General features: G+C 42.0%; 1 protein-coding gene across 3 annotated transcripts in view; it reads left to right on the forward strand.

Annotated features, from left to right (window-relative positions):
• Positions 1 to 21,677, forward strand: part of tiam2a (TIAM Rac1 associated GEF 2a) — a 92,258-nt gene that overhangs the window by 1,510 nt on the left and 69,071 nt on the right. For 2 of the 3 annotated variants that reach the window (XM_044374655.1, XM_044374657.1), the window contains exon 1: positions 18,403 to 18,603. The exons of the other annotated variant lie outside the window; for it this stretch is intronic. The gene's annotated coding sequence lies outside the window, so the exon portion shown is untranslated. Of the gene's footprint in view, positions 1 to 18,402; positions 18,604 to 21,677 lie in introns of those variants that run through there. 3 annotated transcript variants of the gene reach the window in all.

Raw genomic sequence — 21,677 nt, forward strand, 5'->3', positions numbered from 1 at the left:
GCCAATCAGATGAATTCCTGCACACACAGCAACACTGTAGCATCAAACTCGAGAGCAGAATACAACTCAGATAATTAATACTATAACCTGACACATGCTAGCAGTTTAAACAATTAATGTAAAGAGAGGGATATACATATTGTATTTAGTTTACCAGATTCTGCTTTGAGATAAATATTATTTCTGAAGATCTCTGATATAAAAAAAATACAGACTAGACTTTTTTAGTTAACATACTTATATGGTGGGAAAAAACCTCCTGAGACCTGAGATACTGAATAAAGGTCACTTCCACACTTCAGAACACTACAGCATACTGTGTTTCACACCTAGCAATAAAGGTGCAGATTACTACTAAATGCCTCCTTACTAAAGCAGTCAAATTATTTGCTGAATCCAAGCGAATTATGCATTTGTCACAGAGGACATTTCCTACAATGATAAAGCAGCCATCTGGCGCTTACCTCAACAGAACAAAAGGAGAATAAGGGAGTATATAAATGAGGGACATGTGGAGGAGGTAGGAGAATATGCTGGATATCTTAACCCCCTCCACACTGCGCTGCTACGGCTGGAGGAAGTGCTCACTCAGCACACACCAGCAACGAGCTGCTCTCTACTTGTGTGCATTAATGGTCCGGCTTGTGTCAGGAAACACAAGCTAGAGGATTAATTTTAACAATGGCCTACATCACGGTGTCTACTGATGCTGTTTCAGCCATTTTTAAATTTTTATAGAGAATCAAAACTAGGAGAAGAACAGCACAATGTGCTGCATTATGCCTCTACATCCAATTACACCTGAGCTTATCCAATAATCCGAACACTGACACCCAGAAAATAATGTTTTTTATAGTCTCTTCTTAAGACCTGAGCAGATAGAAAGCCGAGCTGAAAACTTCCAGTTGTGTGTCTCTTAGTTCGACTCACTCCATAAATTTCTAGCTCCCACCTGGCTCCCAAAGGCCCAGGCAGCCAGCCAGGTCTCACCTCCCGCTGACCTCCCTACAGAGAGATTTGACAGGCTGAGACTTTGAATCAACCGCTATCTGCCCTGAAACAGACACACTTGCACACAGCAGTTGGCAAGCGCCCTGCTGGACGGCAATAAAAATAAATCCTCAGCACGGAGGTCCAGCATCTTTCAGTTATTTATTTGTAGCAGAATAAAGGGCATGTTTGCCAATGAAGGCTTTTTTTAATTAAGAAACAATAAAATGAGGGATCTGCATTCGGATCTGGCAGTCAAAAAGAGCTCAGGGATAAATTAATTACGATTTCTGTGCATTTCTTTATGAGCGAGCCTTACATTAAAGCCTGTACAGCCAGTAGCCACAGACCTGACTCAATCTGAGCCTAATGGTGCCAAGCTATTTGTACGTCGTCGCCAGCTTAGGCTCCATATAAACCCGAGCCGGGCCCATGAGCACCGAGCTAAAGCAGGCGTGACCTTTAGCTGAGAATTACCCCAGCATGGACAACTAATGAGAGCACCAAAACCTAATGGCATGGAATCATAATTCACTGGCAGCTCATGCCCAGGTGGTAGTGCGTGTGCGGTTTAGACTGCAGGTCAAAGACAGACATTCCCTGCTGGGAGGAAGTCAGTTAGACACAGTGCTGAGGGTTCACAGTTAGCTTGTTAATGGGTTTTACTACGACATGTGGGAAAAGTATAAAATCTCCCGGTCTGATATGGACTGGAGATGTCAAACTTACAGACTAGATTCACTTTATGAGGACTGTTTAATAAGTTTTGGTGTTACTGGACTTGTAGTACATTCCCACAGCACATACCATACTCCTGTTGCTATATAAACTGCAGTCGGTGAATCTGTAGTGTCAGTACCGTGTCTGACCATTTGATGTCAGCATGGTACTGCAGCACTCTGTGCAGACAAGGTTCTTGGAGTGCGACAGCTCAAAATCTGCAGTGCTCACCTCTCTTACCTCCTGTGCTGCACCCTCACAGACAAATAAAAAACCCTCTTTTTCCACGGTGAGGTTAATCTACACATGAAATTCCCCTCCTTTGAAACAACAACAGGCTTAGTGAAAGAATAAGGGCATAGAAAATTGTTGCCATGCAGTATCTTCACAGTGCCACCGCGCTGAAATGAATTCATCAGATACCTCTCTCCGTACCTTTTCTCTCGGATCGATACAGGAGCGGTGTGATAAATGGAATGGGGTCCTTTTAGTGTGAGACTTGGCCCGTTTCTGCAGCTTCTCAGTTGCTGCATTCTTAATTGATTAAAGTCATTGATTAGCCCTCCCTAAGCCTCCAGACTAAAATCAGCCTCCATCTGCCACGGCCAGATACCCAAATATCATATCCGCACACAGTGGAGTCTGTGCCAAGCGGAGAGAGAGTGTGGTCGCTCTTACAAATTCACGAGCACGAGAGACGCGAGTTTGAGCAAAAGACAGAGCCATCTATCTTTCGTCCACCTAGTTATGCAGGAGAGGAATCCCCTATCTCGGTGCTCACGCTCTGCAGCCACAGCAAATTACTCACCACTGTGGGAGTGTGTGTGTGTGTGTGTGTGTGTAACTTTCCTCTTCCTCAAGAAGCCGCTGTCTGGCTCTCGTTCCTCCGTTATCAGCAGACTCTGATGTCCAAAGTTCCCATCACTCAGGAACTTAGCTCAGTCACGAGTCTGCACCTTGCTGCAAATTGGCTAGGAGAGAGAGCGAGGTCACTGAGTTGTCCCCGTGGCACTTGAAGGCAGATGTGAGTGCAGGAAGTTAGAGCAGCAGCCCTGGAGCTGTTGGTAGAGAATTTAGTTGCTTGCTCAAGGGCCTAAACTAAGGTCTTAAGGTTCTCAGTCGCTGCTTTTTTAAGCTACAGGATGATTTTAAATTCATATAGCCAGAAACAGTTTATTTCAAAGTAAGAAAAGCAAAGGAGGCACAACACTCTCTGCAGGAAAATACCATCTGTTTGATTCCAAAAACATGATGCTGTGGTCATGATGGACACAAAACACAGGCTCATTTAAATGAATGGGTAACAGGTGATTGACAGTCAGCCATCTGCAGATGAACTGAGTGATTTTAAGAGATGAATATGAAGGATCTTTCTGTGTTCCTGTTATGTGTGTTGGTAGAGAAGCCAGTTATTATATGCTCAGATTTCTGAGATGCTGTGTACAGCTGAGTTTCTAGTCTGACTAACATGTTCATCAAAGGATTTCATTGTTTCTTTTTTTACTCTTGGGATGGCAGTGTTGGTCGGTTGCTTCACCACTTTCATCCAGACATCTTAACAACTGTTGGATGGATTGCTAAGAAATTTCATACAGACATTCATGATCCTCAGAGGATGAGTTCTAAAGACTTTACCGATCGCCTGAGTTTCCCTCTAGCGCCACCATGAGGTTGATATTTGTGTCTCAGAGTGAAATGTCTTGACATCTGTTGGATGATGCAGTTAGGTGCAGACATTTGTGGCCTTTGTGTAGTTTGTTGATCCATCAATTTTTCATCTAGTGCAAGCATAAGCCTTAGCTTAACTTGTGTTTAGCGCTACTTTGCATTGATGAAAACACTGATGATGGATGTTTAAACCGTGCAGAGATGACAAGCAGTATCATACATATTATAAATACTTAATGCATTAAGGTTCAGAGAAAATAAAGACTGTGATTCAGTGATAGGCAACAGTTCAACAAATCCAGACTTGGTATTTCTAGAGTGAGTGTTGCTCCTCTTTTGTTTCTGAAGGCAACAACTTGTCTCATTTTTCTCCTCCGCTTTCATGAGAATATTTCATTTCTCAGGGGTGAATAAAAATGTAGCAAGTGTTTTTACTTTTTGCTGTGCCAGGCTCAGGAAGAGAATGGCTCGCAGTCAGACAGAAAGCCTGTGTTTGCCAAGTCAGTGTGTATTTGCCTACTGAGGAGGTGTGTGTGTGTGTGTGTGTGTGTTATCAGTGGTCTACATGCCTGTCACAGAATACCTTGTGCTACACACATAACTGTGTGTGTGTATACTGGCAGTTTATCAGCGGTGCCACAATACAACCAGCATTAAACCCATTAGTGTAAACAGGGTTTAGGCAGAGACGGCACATTTGAGGATTGTTGTCTACATTTGTTGTCTCTGTTAACATTGTTAGTCCCTAATCTTTCCTGTTAGAGGCCCCCGTTTGAAACGAGAAACATCAGTCAGCATACATCATCTGTTTACATATATGACTATCTGTCCTGAGACGTCTGTTTTCCCCAAAGTGGCCGTCTCACTCTCATTAGAAAAGCTCTATCGGTGCTTCTGCTTCTCATCTCAAGCTGTCTGTGCTTATTGGGGCGGGGGGGGGGGGGGGGTGAGCGTGGGGTCATAGGAGTCTAAAGGTCATCACTGTTGGAGACACAAGGGAGGAGTCTGGGAAATTGGAGACAGAACGGTAGTCAAGGTGACAACCGCCGGCAACAAACACCTTCCCTGATTTTTAAGGGAAGATCCAGTCATGATTCACGGTGGGCGGAGAGTTGTGCATTTGTGTGTTATCTGGGTGACAGGGGAGCTTATTAAATCTGCCAACGCAAACGAGGAATATGTGTGTGTATGTGTGTGTGTGTGTTTGCAGGAGTCGGGGGAGGGCGGGGGTAAGAGAGAGAGAGAGAGAGAGAGAGATATGCAGGGAGCGAGGTGTGCTGAGATGCTGAGCAAGCGGGGCCAGCGTTTGACAGCGCAGCACATTGTGCCTGGAAATGGGGGAATTTTTAAAATGTGAAATGTATCAGTGAAGACAGGCGGGAATGGGCTGCAGCCTCCCGCTGTCAGTCTTACATGTTCTCATGAGAGTGGCTGCGCGCACATATTGCAGTCATACACAGTCATTTAACCAACTCCCACAGCGTTTATATCAATTTTCTGATTATCTGTAAGCTCTCCTTCTTGCGCAACACACATTCACACGGGCTGAATACACTGCAGACATTTTACATCAGCTTTGTTTGTCTGTGTCAGCCGCATTCACACGTCTATCATCATTAGTAAGAGAACACCATATAAAAGCTCTTTATTAAAGGCTGACTCAGTTTCTTCCTGCAGATGTGACACCTGGTTCATCAAAAACAAGCCTCATTGTTTCCATTAAGTGCTAAAGTGAGTGTTTTGAGTGTGTTGTGTCTACCTGCCCACACACGTGACTCTGTTTGTTCGCCCTCCGTCCCCTTCTGCTCCCCCCCCCCCATGCTGTTTGTGAGGATGGTGCGGCAGCTAGCTGGTAATTAGCCCTGAAGGCCTCTTGGTTGTCTGCCTGTTTGTTTACGACAGTAAGAAGCAGGTTCCCTCCTGAGAGTCGGGGGCGTTATTCTGAAGTGTGCAAAAGAGACGGAGCAGACGGTGACAAATTAAAAAGACAGGAAATTCAATGACTCACTGACTTATCACTGACAAATGGAATTGGATGTTTGAAATTGGGTTGGACTAATTTTGAAGGCTGATGAGCTCTTTTAAATAAAGCTGTCAACATTTTAGGCATTTATTACAGTGGCGATAATGGCATTTTATTTGTGGCAGTCACAGAATTGCAAAATTATTATTAAAAAGTTTGACAGTAACATACGTTTTTTTTTTGGATAATCCACAAAACACACATAAGGATTATTTCTTCTGTCACGGTTCACAGTGAGACTTTGACAACATATATACACAAATAAACCCAAAGTATCTGTATTTTTTATTCTCGACATAATGCTAAAGCCTCTGAAACAGCATTGAGATGGTCATGTGTGACAAATCTCCATCTTTAGTCACGTAAGCATAACTTTTTGTTCCCTCAATTTGTCCCATTTCATACTTGTCACCAGTGTAAAAAATAAATAACTTTTTTGTGTTTTTACATCTATTTCCATTACTCCCTGGAAAATAGTTTGCTCTCAGCGGTTCCTTTACTGGTGACGGTTTGTACAGGCATGATGCTGTCTACCATTCTGCACTCAGGCTCATTACTGGCGATGCTTATAATATTCATCATTGCATCCTGTACAAAAAGGTCAGGTGACTCTCTCTCTCTGAGAGGTGGGATTTTCATATATATTTGTTTATGTACAAAGCCCTTACTGGAAAGCTGCCCTCTTTTATTACTTCCATGCTAGTTTGGTCCACTGGACCACATTACACTAGTACTAATGACTGGCTGACGCTCCATGTCCCTGTTCATCCAGAGCTTGGAAGAACTGCTTTTGGCTTCTTTGCTTTTTTGCTTTAAAAATAAATTCATTGGTAACTCTTGGTCATATTAAATCCACAATCTCAAAGCTTTTAACTTCTGTTTGAACCTGTTGTAATTGATTTTGTTGTTACTTTATTTATTAATTGTATTTATATGTTTGTTTTGATTGATTGATCTTCTTTCTTGCTCGACGTCATTGTAAATGAGGGCTTTGACCTCAGTGATTTTCAAGTTTAAATAAGTAAATAAAGTAAATTAAGACATATTAATTGTGTAGAAGTAAACAAATATAATAAAAAATAAATCAAAGCAAAAAGAGCACAGTGCTGTAATGTCAGGAGTTGGAACAATAAATCATTGATCAATCATCCTCTTCTAAAGACAGCCTGCAGTGAATCCTGATAGCTGAAATTGATTTATTTTCAAAGCAAGAATGTAGATTTTCTGAACACGTACAGCACAGTGCAAACAGTTTATGTATTTTTGAACATTTTCTCTCTACAAAGCTCAGGCAGAAACCTCTAATAATCCAGGAGCCGATATGAGCAACTTTGAATAAAAGGCTAATATTGGAAAAATGAATGTTTTATCAGCCTAATTCTCAATACGGTAATTTGAATAATTATATTAATAAGTCTCTTTATCTCATTTCTCAACTCAACTTCTTACCATTACAAATAAACTTGGTCTCTTCAATCAGGAACCATTCTCTTGATTCTGCTGCAGAGATCTGCTTTATTCTGTCTTGTTTCAAGATGCTCATTCTTAGAAAATCCTGAAATAAGAGAAACTTTCCTGAGACCAAGTGGAATTATCCCACTTCAGGCTCATTTACACAATACATTCCTGTTTCATCAAGAAAAATATTCCCTGATGGCTAAATCAAACAGTAAATAGCTGTTGATCATACATATTTGTTATGAATAGGTTCTTTATAGTTGGGCATCACTGTGTTTAGACACATAAAAAGTACTTTGTATGGAGATTGATTTGAAGGTTGAAGTGTAAAGAGAAATTTCTCATCTTCCCACACAAGTTAACACAGCGAAAAAAAGCCAATGTCCTGCTCACGAGTAGTTAACCCCGTGTTGAGCGCTTCAAACCTCCCTCCTGCCGCTGCCCCAATCTGTCGAGTGTGTGTGTGTGTGTGCGACTTTGTCAATATCACCCACGAGGGTTCCACTGCCACCCCGCTGATGGGGATTAAATATTCATGATCATGTTTATTAATGACCAGCAGGCATCAGGGATCTCCAGTCTGTCACACACACCCACACACACACACACACACACACACACATATGAGTTTACACATTTTGAACCCACACGTGCTTCAACCTCTTCCTAATCTCTCACCGACACAAATCAGATACACAGACACATGCTCTCTGGTGATTTGACACACCTACACACTTTCACACCTCCACACACACACACACACACACACACACACACTCTCTCTCTCTCTCTCTTTCATATTCTCTTCATACAATACATTCAATGAGACACACGTTCCTGAATAAATCTCCCTTGTCTTTCTTCATGCTGTGTAATTTAGTAGAACGGTCTTAAGTGTGTATGTGTGTGTGTGTATAAGTATGGATCTGCCGGGTTGTTAAATAGAAAAAGAACAGATTTCCTGTCTACTTGTCTCTCTGGACCGCCGGTCTGAACTCTCCCAAGGGTAGAGGGGATGGACTGAGGACCTCGCTGAGAACATCTGTGACGGCCGGGCCCCAGCAGAGACTGCAGTGTGACAGGGCCTATCCGCAGCAGATGTCACATCATTGCGTGTGTGTTCAGGGTTGAGAAGTCCATGACCTAGGGAAGATGTACAGGAAATGCCCTCTATGCTATCTCTTCCTTCCTGCCCATCTTTTCACATTAGTCTCCTATCCTGTTAATTATTGCGGGGTTAATTATAGCGGTAAATAAACATTAATAACAGTGACTGATCATCCTGTCATTATAATAAAATAAAGTAACATCTGACTGACATTTCCTCCCTTTTATTTTCTTTCACTCTCTCTTTCATTTTCAACCTCTTCTCTGTCCTTTTCCCCCTCCTCTCTTTCCTTCAACTCCTCTGATGTGATATAACTATACATGCTTTGCCCCACAGCCTCTGCAAATGAAATGACAAATGAGTGATGAGCAGAGGAGCGCTGATGCCGCACTCCGCACATCGTCCCGTCTGATACTACATCTCTTCTCTCGTCCCTCCGTCTCTCCACGGTTGGACTTTCCCCTCCTTCCCGTTCCCTCTTCAGCTTTCCCCTCCAGTCACTATTTTCATTATTCTTACGCTCCGCTTCCTCCCCTCATCCTCTTTTATTCCTTTGGCCATTGGCGTCTCACCTCTTTTTCTCTCTATCTCTTGTTCGCTACTGTTCGTCTTCAGAGTAGTGTGACAGTCTGGTCAGATTCACTGGTCACTGAGCCTCCCGATGGGACTCCTGCCTGGTTCCAAAACTTACTAAAAATATGATTTAAAAAAAGCACTCAAAGATTATTTTTAGGTTTCATGTTAATCTGGTCCACAGAGGCCAGAGAGCAGCAAATTACCCTTCAAACTTTAATTTCAGACTTCAGTTGGTGATATTGAAACAAAGTTAGAAGGTGAGAACATTTAGAAACTTTAAAGCTGCAATAATCAGTATTTTATATTAACAATGGATCAAATGACCCACAGAGAATTATCCCCCGACTCTACAGCACCACTCAGCGTTTTGGCATCTTTAAGCACTTGTCTTGGTTTTACAGCCCACAACTCTAGTGATTTGATTCAATCTGGCCGCTTTCATCAGCGCTGTTGTCAGCCGCGGCAGACAAACAAAGTTAGCAACTATCAGGTGAGCACAGTGAAGCACATTCAGCTGCCCAGGATTTGGTTGAGCAAACAGAGCTAAAACGAGAGTAAATATTGGACTTACATTCACCCGGTGACCAGAAACAGGACTCCAGATGAATGTTTCTCCTTATCTGCTCAATGTGTACATAAGCAAGGCTTTCGAAAAAACAAGCTGGACATATCAACCTCAAAGGTGATACTAAGTTGTGTTTACAGCTTGTTTCTGCTGCTGTTGAGTGGCCAAAATAATCAGTTATCAGCGGTTTAAACACAAGTCATTTTTAGCCTGTTTTGTGTAGACAGTTGGTTAAAGTTGTATAAAATCTGCTAAAAAAAAAAAAAAAGACTGTCAGGGAGTATTTTATCTTTCTTTTGTACCACTAAATATGTAAGATAGCCTGCCTGACATGTTAACATGACTGATTGTGATTTGATGATATTTCAGTACTTCTGTATGGCACTGTAACAAAAACACAAACAACCCTTTACAGTTAAAATGCCAGTCTTCAGACTTCGGATATTGTTACTGTTTCTTTGATCTCAGCGCAGTGTATACTTAAAAGAAAGAGAATGCCAGAACTAATAATATACTAGACTTCACACACAACACACACACAATACCAGAAACACCTACCTCCCTATAAATGCTACTTTTGTGAAGCTGCTAATATTTGGTTTGAATCAGAGAGATAATGCTACACTGAAATAAATAGAATTGAAAACTTTGAAACTAAAGTCAGCACTGGAAGCAGTAATGACCTTGGTGGAGAGTGTAAGGAGAGGAGGGTCAAGAGATCGGTGCAGAAGGTTTGACAGGGTGAAGAAGGGAATTGTAGCTAATGAGTAAGCACAGTCGGCTCTTCCGCTAACTGATTCGGCCTCCACCCTCTTTCTTTCTTTCTCTGTCCTTTCTATCTCCCCCGCCTAATTCGTCCCCTCCTCAGCCTGTATGTCACGTAGGGAGAAAATGAGAAACATGAATCTAGCACTTGAATTGAGTTTAAGAGTTACTGTGTTAGTGAGGATAAGCGCGGGCCGGGTCAGACCAGACCATTCTTGGCCGGGCTTTGGGGGGGGGGGTATCGTGTTGGAGGCCGAGAGGCTTAGAGGGTAAAAGAGGCTGCACTTTTTTTCTCAGACTATAGGAACTGGACAAAATCAAGTAGCATTCATCAAAAAGACACAAACAGTACATACCACCAGTGAGCGGGTAGAAGTGAACATACATATACTGTATATACAAACACAGGAAGTGGGCAAAATGACAAGACACAGTACATATGAAACGACTTTAACTCTCATCATCATATCATCACATCATCACATCGTCGTAATTACAAGGTCTGCCACAGAGGCAAAGTAACCAATGTGCCAATTAGTGGCGTGTGTCAGCTGTAAAAAAGTCTGAAGATGAGGCTTTAGATGTTTGTATTATATGGGTTGTGGATCTGTATATCTTTATTTTAATATCACCCCCATAAAACAGGACAAAGATAGTTTCAAAAGGTACATAGTGTTTGATTTATATGAAACTACCAGTCTGGTTTGCATGTGTTTCTATTTAGCTTCGGAGCTGCTACACATTCTCATGTTTTCACTGTTGAGATGATTCCTTGTGATCACTCAACATGTGTAACCAAGTGTTTTACATGTGTTATCTGCACTTGGTAATGTCTGGGCTATTTTTCTAAAGTTGTGCTCTTATACACACAGCTAAACAAATGCAAGAATGACTGAATACCAGTATAAACTGAAAATACAGTTTGGTGTTTTTAATATCTTGTCCTCTACCTGCACATGCAAACTCATACTCCCTGTTGTCTGAGTAATGAAAGATTCTCAGCCTTTCCCGAGAATACATTACCTACATACACACACGTTGCTGTCAAATCAGACACCTCACACACACACACACACACACACACATCACAGCCCACAGGAGAGCTAATCCGATTTTACAGCCCAAGTGAAAAGAGTCTCACATGGACACATCCATTAGCTATTATTAGCTAAATAGGCTAATAGGTAAACAAAGGGCTGCTGTGAAGAAACCCAGGTGCACGCTTTTTGAAATGGACCTAAATAACTAAATATTAATCTCATCTTAACGTAAAGCTTGGTGCATTGTGAAACTGCATTGTGCAGTGTGAAATTTGCAATAGAGTAAATCATCTTTACCCTGAATTAACAGTGAAGACAAATCTAATCGTATTTTGACTGCAGTTAACAGATTTCTCTCTTGGAAGAACTAAAGTTTATCCCCAAGGAGACGTTAAAAAGCTTATGACAAACCTGAAATGTTCACTCACACATACATACTGTAAACTAATCCACCGTTGCCATGAACGCCTCCACTGGCTGCGTAAACAAACCAGTCCAGACAGTTTGGGAGGGAAGTATCAGCTTTCCATTAACAGCTCCTGGCCATTCATTTCCTACTTTGTTTAAAAGCCGAGCTGCCAGATAGACAGACAGACAGACAGACAGGCAGACGGACAGATAAACAGCCTCGCTTGAGTCCGGTGTTTTCTGTTACTACTTCTTCATCTGAACTGGTAGGTGATGATTTTGTGGGAAAAGACCCAGAGCTGTACGAGTGTTTCTAATTAAGAAAGTGAAATGAGCAGATTTTAACAAGGTAATTTTAACAGCCCTGCACTCTGCTCCCTTCACATGGGTGTGAAAGTGTTTCTCAGCAGGGAACGAGGAGGTAAATGGGTGTGGGAATATTACCATAGCGAGCTCCGGCTAAGGGACGGATCATGGTCCTGATGGAGCAATAAGAGCCTGTTTGTTTCTAACACTTTCGATATTATGCTAGGGAGTCATTAAGGGCCAGTAATATGGGAGCCTCATTAATTAGCGAAAAAGTAATTTTGCTAGTGGTTGTTGTTGCATTTCAAGGATGTAATTAACACGTCTGACATTCCTAGCCCTCAACTTTTTCCTGCAAGTTGTTAGTGTCTGAATTGTGTGGCTTGTTTTGAGACAGTCTGTCGCTCTTTATTGAATTAGAATGAGCAGAATTTAGCTTCAGCACAGCCCAATACAAATCAGATTACACTTCAGAGTGACTGATTGCATTTGGCTCATTGGAATCAGCCTTTACCATTTTTTTTTTTTTTTTTTTACTGAATGGAGCTTTTGATTTTTGTCTGTTGGCTTATAATATGTTATTCTCATTAGACTCAATTTTGGCTTACTCAATCAAGTGTCCTTGTGTTTGCTTCCCTTTCACTGGCCTCTAGGCTGGAGTGCTGCGGTTGTAGTCGTTCGACCAGGAGTGAAGAGATTTGAATCAGCTTAAACTGTCACGCCAGCCTCGAGCAACAGACTGCTTCCTTATTCTCTTTCAGCGAGTCTATAAAAGACAAGGCTTGTCCAGTCCTGATCTTTCTTTCATAAAGTAATCTCCCCCATGGTCTCTCAATCATTTATATCCTTTCCTCTCTCATGCGGGATATATTTGGCTACGTACATGCTCTCAACTTTGTCATTGTCAAATCTGCCCTATATTCCGTTAAAGGAGATGTAAAAACGGGTGCTCACGTGTTGACTCGGGTGCATTTTTAGATGGAGGTTTGATGCAATGTTGACCGCACGCTGAGCTGTCCACCATGAATCCATCAGTCATATTTTCTCTCTCCATGTTTGGACATGGTACGATGGCACCGTGTGCCAGGTTTGACACGGCCTGATGGGAAGACAAACATGGTTTTGAGGACAGGCAATTTTGTTGTCAGTCACTGCAGAGAGGCACACTGTAATAGCCAGAGGCTGATGGGGATTTTTTTGTTTTTTTAATGAATGTAAGTGGGCAATGTTGCCTGAGATTAATTGGTAAAAATTCAGTGTAGATAAATGATAGAAGCTTAAAGGAATAGAAAAAGAGGCTGTTGCTGTAGCCTTGAGGGATTTGGTAAAACAGATTTCACTATTTCACACAACAGATGCTCATATATATCCACAAAACCTATCCGAGCAAGCCAAGTAATGCATTATACCATAACTGGATATACTTTATGTAAATTAAGTGTGTTCTGGTATAGAGTTCATACATATATGAGTGTGTGAATAATAAGAACACAGATCTATTGCTATTTGCATCATAGTTTTTAATTTGACCAGTTATATCAACACTGGTATACTGGATTCTTTGGTATTAGATATACTGTATACGTGCAGTGTGTTCATGATTTATCTTGTGCACAGTATTCACCTCATTCACATGGAAACAAGCATGATCAGAATGCAGGATTTTTGATGAAATTTGAGAAAAGGCAGACAAGGCTGAAAGTATGTAAACACATTTAGGCTGGAGGGGCTTCGTGAATGACGATAAAATCACAGGCTGATTCCAGTGTTATGATTTTATTCTTGTAGGTGCTTCTAAAAGCACTTGAGGGCATTTGTCATAAAATGGCAAAACGTGATTTGTGACATGTAAACATAGCCTGCAGGGGGGTGATGCGTAATAGTGTCACTTGGGCAGCAATCACATTTACTATCGTACACATGATTCTCACTCAAGTATACTGAACTTGTAGTTTACAGCAGTTCACAAGAGAAAAAAAACACACAGAAGAGTCTAAAAAATAAATATAATATTGTATAGCTGAAATACGTCTCTGCTTTGTTATTGTATTGATTGTCGCCTGAGTAGAGTAGGGAACCGCTGCTGTACAGTTCTACTGCTGTAGTCTATACAAATATGTATCTGGCAGCTTTATATTTTTTATTTGAATCATTTTGTATTAGTTAAGGCTACAGAAAACCATTTGGGCAATCATCTTCTTCTCCATCTGTTTCTTGCTTTCATCCACTTATGTGAATTTCTTTAAGTGGTCCTACACAACGTGGGATTATCTAATCCAAACGTGTTTGTGATTTCTCTCCAGACATATTTTACAGTTGTGCTGTTTTAATAATCCCTCCCTGATTGAGAGAGGTGCAGATATCTTCTAAGCGCCTCAGTGCACTTACCTTGAAATGATTCATTTTTCAGAGCGTAATGATCTCACATACTGTAGATGGAAACAGGCAAACAGCCAGAGAAAGAAAATGGAGGTGCTTTCCCACAAGGCCGTTTCAGAACAGTTCCAGATGATCATGCATCAACATCCAGTATACAGTATAGAAAGTGAATATTTGGCTAGTTCAACAACAAGCCTTTCAACACTTTTTGCAGCCATTCTGGCTTCAGATGCATATTTGATCTTTTATTTATCCTGAACAGCCTCACTTGCCGGCTTTTTTAGCTTTGTTTGACAGTCCCATCCTCCCATCCATCAAATGGCCGTCTCAATCTTTTCCCCACACGCAAGGACACAAAAGGCGAATTCGACTCCTATCTCTGTCACACCCCTGTGATAGTTTCTTCACTTACAACTCAAGTAATCAACACATCCAGCCCCCTCACTGCTCTGTTACCCTCCCACTCTCAGTGCTCAGTAATGACATATCTGTGTGGCAGACAGGCAGTCAGACAGACAGATGATACAATGCGTGAGGGTCAAATCCATCACGTATGTGTTTTCCCACACCAACACATCCATACAGCTTTATTTATTGTATTCATCCATCTACCTGCCATCAGTCAGCATCTATATCTCCAACTGCTGGATTTATTTCTGCACAAAATGAAACTGTAGGTGTTGGTTGTGCTGAGTAATTTTCTCAAAAGGAATCAATTCAAAAAGCTTAAATTTAAAGCTTTTTTAAACAAAAAAAAATGACATAGATGAAGGTCTTAAGATTTTCATCTAATACTAATAGAATCACATGTATGGGAAGGTAAATCAGGGGCTTTAAGTGCTCCATCTGTACTTTAAAGACCCCAATAACACTGACGTGAGAGGTCGGCCTCTGTGACACACAGTTCCCTCGTTGTCGCCATTGATTTCTCATTAGTTAAACCCTCAGGAGTCTGCAAGCTATCACTTGGATCAGACCTGTCTTGTTCAATTAAAAGCCTTTTTTTTTACAAAATGGCCTTGCTTTTTCATACCTTATCTTCACCCAGTGCCCTTCTATCGCCTTTCCAGCGCATAGATTTCCTTTGTCTATTGTGTGAGCTGCTGCAATTGCAGCCTTTGTGTTCGTGCAGGCTTTAATGTTGACTGCTGTATTTAGACACAAGTAAAGAATTGTTTCAGGGTGTGGCATTTGAGTGTCTGATTATAGTCTTCCTCTCACCCTCCCTCTGTGACACCTCAATGACACACACACACACTACATAGGACAACTCCCTCCTTGTGTCCTCTCCCAAAAAACAAAAAAAACATCTTCCCCTGCAGACCACCGCAGAGCACCTTCCATACCAGCCTGCCAGCCTTTGAAACAACTGTAGGGAGACAATTTTCTCCCAACCACACCGAGCCATTAAAGGCTACATGACAAATGAGCGTGGTAATTACATGTGGACACTGAACAGGCCGGCCCTCGCAGCTCAGCACCTCATACAGTGGTAATAATGGCTGGATCACATCGCACAATGGGCAGCGGCGAGGAGGGTGAGAAAATCACTTAGCAGGGGAGCGGCCCGACCCGCTCCCCTTCTACAGTAATACACACTCACATACACACACAATTACCAGGACGACTCTATTACAGCGTCCATAATGGCAGTACAAAGCGGTGAGAGTCCGGAGGGTGTTAAGAAGCCTAATTTAAGAGAGGGAAGGAAGAGGAAGAGTTGATGCTGAGGTGTTGATAAGTGTGTGCATGTAGTGTATGTGTTCGTGTGTGTGTGTGTGTGTGTGTGTGAGCCCCATACCTGCCAGCCTATCTGTAGAGTATTTGTGTTGCATAAGCAAAAAAAAAAGAGGGAATGTTGGCTGAGCTCACTGTTTTTCTGGCCCCTGTTGTGTTTTAAAGCAATAAAGAGGCAATACCAATATTTCAGCAATCATAGGTCCTGTAGCAGTTCTCCTGTGAGTGTCTGGAAAGGCTTCATTAGGATGCCTTTCCTGTGTCAGACCGACAGACAGGCGGAGAGAGCTGACAATGTCCATCAGAGCCAATTATGTTTAATGAGATGCGGAGTGACCAGAGCTGAAAACTGCCAGACGACACAGGACCAGAGCTTCCATGTGGCCAGAATACACCCAGAATGCCTCCCTGAACAACATTAATTACTGGGTGGGGATCTGTTGTACGTCATCAGTAACAATGATGACATTTGCCCAAAGGAATATTGCAGTAGTCATGGCTCAAAATGATAGTTTCTCTGTACCAGTGAAAAAGATCAAAATACTCAGTTAAGATCAAAATGACCTTAACACCAGAGGAGTTTTGGTTTCAGCACATCTCCATTTGTAATGACCCAAGTCCTCTTACAACCTCGTTTGTCTGCACAATCCTTTGACACTCCTTAAGATACATAATAAGATATTATGTTGATTTTTAAAAAGACACTTGCTAACTGGAGTTGAATACCCTGCGGCTAAATCCAATTGAAGAGGGATGAGAGGGGGCTTGTTGTGTAGACAGATCCTGATCGGTCTGTGATGAAAGGAGCAGGATCAACTGCTACAATGGGCAGCGGAGATAGGCATCATTATTCGGGCCCCCACTGTAGCAGCTGTAAAAAGGCTGATATGCAGAGATGGGTTGTTTCTGGCCAGAGAGTCACATTATGAAAGGTTTACGAGCATCGTGAGGGAGATTGCAGGAAGGAGGGCCTGGCCATCGCCACTATGTTATCAGGGAGTGGAGGTATTTGGATGTGGATGATTGAGTATGATAGAGAGAGAATGAAAGTGGGGGAATGAATACTTAAGCATTACGTCCAAGAATAACAATGATCATTCTTGTCACTGGCATGCTGTCTGATTGTCTGAGGAGACCAAACCTGTTTCCTATCACTTTGCTTATCAGTTCATTAGTTCATGTGACAGGCAGGGTTGTTAGTGTTATGCAAAATATGCTCACCTTGCTCACCTCTCCAAGGAAAACAGCTGACTGAGAGCCTAAGGGTAGGAAACTTTTTCAGGTCAAGGGCTGCCAAATATATCCTTGCAAGACCACACAGTTTGTCAGTAAGAATCCAGCCTAAGAAGGATCGATGGGTGAGTTAAAACAGTAAAATCTGATCAAAAATCATATTTATTCTGTCAGTGCAGTGAAGTTAAAACCTTCTTCACTTCACAAAATATTGCACCTCATTTGCTGCAGTGAAACCTGATACACATGTAAAGAAACAACGATACAGAACTACTAAAGATTAATTTATTGTTTCCATGTCTGCATAGCAGACACCCAATGTATTGTACTATAGTCCACATGTTTTTGGACTATACCCATGCCTTAATTTTTTTAAAGGAGTACTCCAGCGATTTAATTTTGCACTTCCTTAATGTTGGGAGATCACAAAAGAGAGCTTTTTAAATAAAAGAACGGTCAAAATTGAAGCAGCAGAGACTGAGATATCCTGAATTTTAGTTTCTAGTATGTGTCAAGATCCAAAAACACTGGATCCTACATTTCCCATAATACAACTCAATAGCATCTTTAATTTAAACCATCTGCCTCCCAAATGAAATACATCTTTCAAATCCTGCAGTGTATAACGAAAGCTTTCTATTAAAAATATTAAACCTGCAGTGCAGAACTTTTATCTGCCCCATCTGGCAGTGACAGTAAACAGTTAAATAGTCAGTTAAAAGTCAAAAGTTAGCACAGGGCTAAACCGGATGTTAGCTGGCTCGGCCAGCAGAAGTCCCTGGTGTGTATGCTCAATGGGCGCCCCTCAGCTCTGGGAGACCAGTCACTGCTGGTTGACATGAAATGCATCACTACCATTGCGCCGGCGGGAAAATTGCCACAGACATCAGATTTAAAAACTTCATATACTGTGAATGTAGAGAGATTTATCTGGCAGTGATAGGCTCAATAACCATTGTGAGAACTCGTTTGACAAAGGCTTCAGTGTAACGGACGTTCAAATATGTAAAAGTCCTGCACTCCAGTTTTAAGTCTCAAACCCAAGCCAATGTACCACCGATGACATCATTAATTCAGAGTAATTTCTTTTAACTTTGGAAAGCTCCTCCAGAACCACACAGACATTTTTACAACAGGCTGAGCAGTGCTCATGACGAATAAACCGAATGTCTTTTGTAAATTTGGTAGAAGGCCCCTTTAATTAAAGTGAAATATTCGTGTAATTTAACTATATTTTACTGAAGACACTCACATCTCCCCGAGGGACCCCAAGAAATCCCCGAACCACTGTTTGAGAACCCATAAATTATCATCCATTATTATGTGTTATCATCCATGTGTATATACCTCTACGGTATAGCATGCTGTAAGAACACGGCCATCCCCCCTCTCTGTGGCCGTGGGAAGGAGGAGTTTAACCCCACATTGTCTGGGAGGAGTCCGCAGTCTCTTGGCGCTCCGTCCCACCAACATTTGTTCTGGGAACGGAGGAATCGTGGAAATACGCTCCAAAAAAAATCCGATTTTATGTTTCTTTTAAATGCAACAACGTTATATTTAGCGGTTGTGAAGAGGGAAACACGTGAATATTGTGAGGAGTATGTCTCACCAGATGAAACATTAGCCGGTAAGTTACAAGCGAACTTATTTTACAGTCACGCTGGTTGTGAAGGACTCCGTTCATATGTGTAAGTGCGCTTTGTCCGCTGCAACTCTTCAACGCGCATTTGATCAAAGTTTGTTTTTGTTAAAGAAAAGTTTGGCGGTGTTTGTGTAATTATTCGGCTTTAAATTCACCAGCGAGTCCTCATTGAACGCTGTGTGTATTATAGCTCGCTGCAGCAACTGTGACAGATTGTTTTATTTCATTATTATTATAAGTGAAAGTCATTATATTGAAGAATAGCCTACAACACGGGGCACTGTGTAGAAAGTACAATGTAGTTTTGGTCAAGTTGTTGTTGACAGAGAGAGAATGACCTCTCCCTTTATATTTATAATCATCATTCATTAAAACTGTTGTTTTAATTTTACTTACTGGAATACAATATCGGTTAATTAAATCTTTTGTGCGGTGTGAAACGCAATTTGGTATGAGTAATAAATCCCACCCCTGTCATCATGTTCAGTCTTGGAAATTAATTAAAACTCCATACCACAGGTATTTGGGTTGTCATTCCACTGACACAGTAGATCACAGTTGGTGCTTGTGTAGTGTGGAGATGTTCAACATGTAGCCCACAGCAGTATCAGAGAGGCTGCTTATTGCCTTCTTTTCTTGCTTCTGATTTATGAACTGAGAGATAGGGCGCATCGGTCATTCCGCTAAATGCTGGGGTATGTTCCTCTGTTGTATTTGGATGTGATTTACCCTCAGCTGCTATTGTTGTTTGGCCGTGTGCTGGGGTGGAAGGGCCATCTAGCCACATACAGGCAACAAAAGGGCCCTGGGACCCCTGGAGTGAAGGGCCTGCCCAGAGCAAATAGATCCAAGGAGCAGGAGGAAGGGTTGGGCATGCCCTTTTGGCATGGTTGGCCCTCTGTCATGGAAACCGGCACGGGAACGTGTCAGTCTGACTGTACTGCTACCTTTGCAGTTGAGTGGGGTTGTAACAATAAAAACACAGGCTAATGTTTGACATAAAGAGGCTGGCTGATCTGTCTGAAGGCTCTGGCTGGAAGTCATATCTTAATGGAGAAGTTAAACTTTGAGGAAAAGTGATATGATAACAGTAATTAATGTGATAAATGGTTATTGGATGATGTACCGGATAAGTGGAGGCAATGTAAATGTTTACTAATCATTTACTTGGAACAATATCCAGGAAGTAGGCTTAGCCCAACATGAGCGCAAGAGAGAAGATAGCCAAGAATGTCTGCTGTTTATTTTTCTAGGGAGAAACATGCTGTGTGATTGGTTTATATTCCGTCAGGCCTTCCTGCCACCCTGCCTGTTTAATGAACTATAAAGGAGTAGTTATTTACTTATACAATTGCTGTTGTTCTCATGTATGCGCCCTGTTCTTTCAGAGATCATATCACTAAACTGAATGGACAGAAGCTGTTGCACCACACGCAGATTTTGGCCTATGTGGTTCACATTTTTGTGGCAAAGAAATCCTCAACCACAGGGAACACTATGTTTTTACTATTCTGTTTTCCCCGGGTTGGGATGGGGTCTTGAACCAAACTGATACTGATTGAGTATGACCCATAATTTTCTTTTAGTGGAAAACGTGATTGTTTTGCTCTTTGCCTTTGTGACACAAGTTGCAATTTCTGCCTCTCAGCTGGTGGGACTGTCAGTTGTCAAAATTGTTTACCAGTGACAAAAGGGAGATGTAATGCTACCCCCTCTCTGGGTGGCACAGGATTGCGTCACAGTCATCTACTGCTCATCATCTCCCTAATTTAACATTCTGAAACAGTGACATAATTACCACAGGAACTTCCCTTATGAAACAATCGTGTTTTGAAGTCGTGTGTGTGACTTTGTGGAGTTATGTAAAGAAGTACGATCTAGCTGTGGTGGAAAAATGACTCTTCTCGTGCCTGATGCTTTATGTGTACAACGACCGACGTCAACCGAGAAGTTTGGAATTGTTCTCTCTCCGCAGGCCATTTGGAAGGCTGTGTGTGAGTGCCCGTCATCGTTAATTCTGAAGTGCTAGCACACTGGTCGAGAAACACCAATGTTTCATGTCTTCTCCCCGGCACATTTTTCTCCATATAAGGTGGCGTGCATGTGACTTATCAGGCATGGGTAACATCTGTGCTTATTGTCACACGGGGATGAAGGCCTTTTACTGTCTCTAGGTAGAGAGGCACGGCAGGGGAAAACCACAGGGGCTCCACTTGACTGGAGCATCTCCAGGACAAAAGGATTTGAAATGGATTAAACAAAAACTTTCATTTTTGTACATTTCTCAGCATATTCGCTCCCTTGATTACAATGAAGTGCCCTTTCTTGCCTTCAAGTTTCTGTTTTAGTGTAGATAGTCCAGTCACAAAGGCATAATGGTGACTTGTATGTTTCTATTTCTTACTGCTGTGGTTGAGATTATATTTGGCTTTCACAGTGTTTGCTGGTAGTGTACGGCCAGCCGTGTCTGGAGTGGTTGCTATAAAAAGCAGGTGAACTAAAAGCTGGTGTTGACAGCATCTTGGCTGAAGCTTCACATTTGCTACCGCACTCACCGCTACGCCAACCATAAGACACATGGCTGGCTTTGACCCCTTCCGGGTGCACACAACTGCAGGTCAGAGAGCTATCACCAACACAACATTGACTTACCCATCCTGTCTTGTGGTGCCAGTTTAGACAAAAATAATAACTGAGCTTTGTGACTAAAAAACAGCCCAAAAGAGATCCTTTGTACCTTGTGTACTGCATAATTCAGTGACTCTGAATTTAACCTGTTTTGCTGTGGCTACTGGGTTGGCGGACACACAAACACACGCCCATCCACTTTGAGAGATTTGTTCAGTCAGCTGCACTTTGTGAATCTGCTCCAACACAAGATCCCCTGCTCTGCTGCACAAACAGGAACCTTCTGTCCAGCTCAACAGAGCGATGTGGGTCTCATCCCACTGAACCGATGCGCCCATTCATGCCCCTCTTAACAGCCACAGCTCTCGGGCCTTTGAGGAGATTAACGCGTAGGTCTAAATTGAATTGCTCTCCTTCAGGGTCACCTGCTA

The sequence above is a fragment of the Thunnus albacares genome, chromosome 15, assembly GCF_914725855.1.
Source record: "Thunnus albacares chromosome 15, fThuAlb1.1, whole genome shotgun sequence".
Taxonomy (NCBI): Eukaryota; Metazoa; Chordata; class Actinopteri; order Scombriformes; family Scombridae; genus Thunnus; species Thunnus albacares.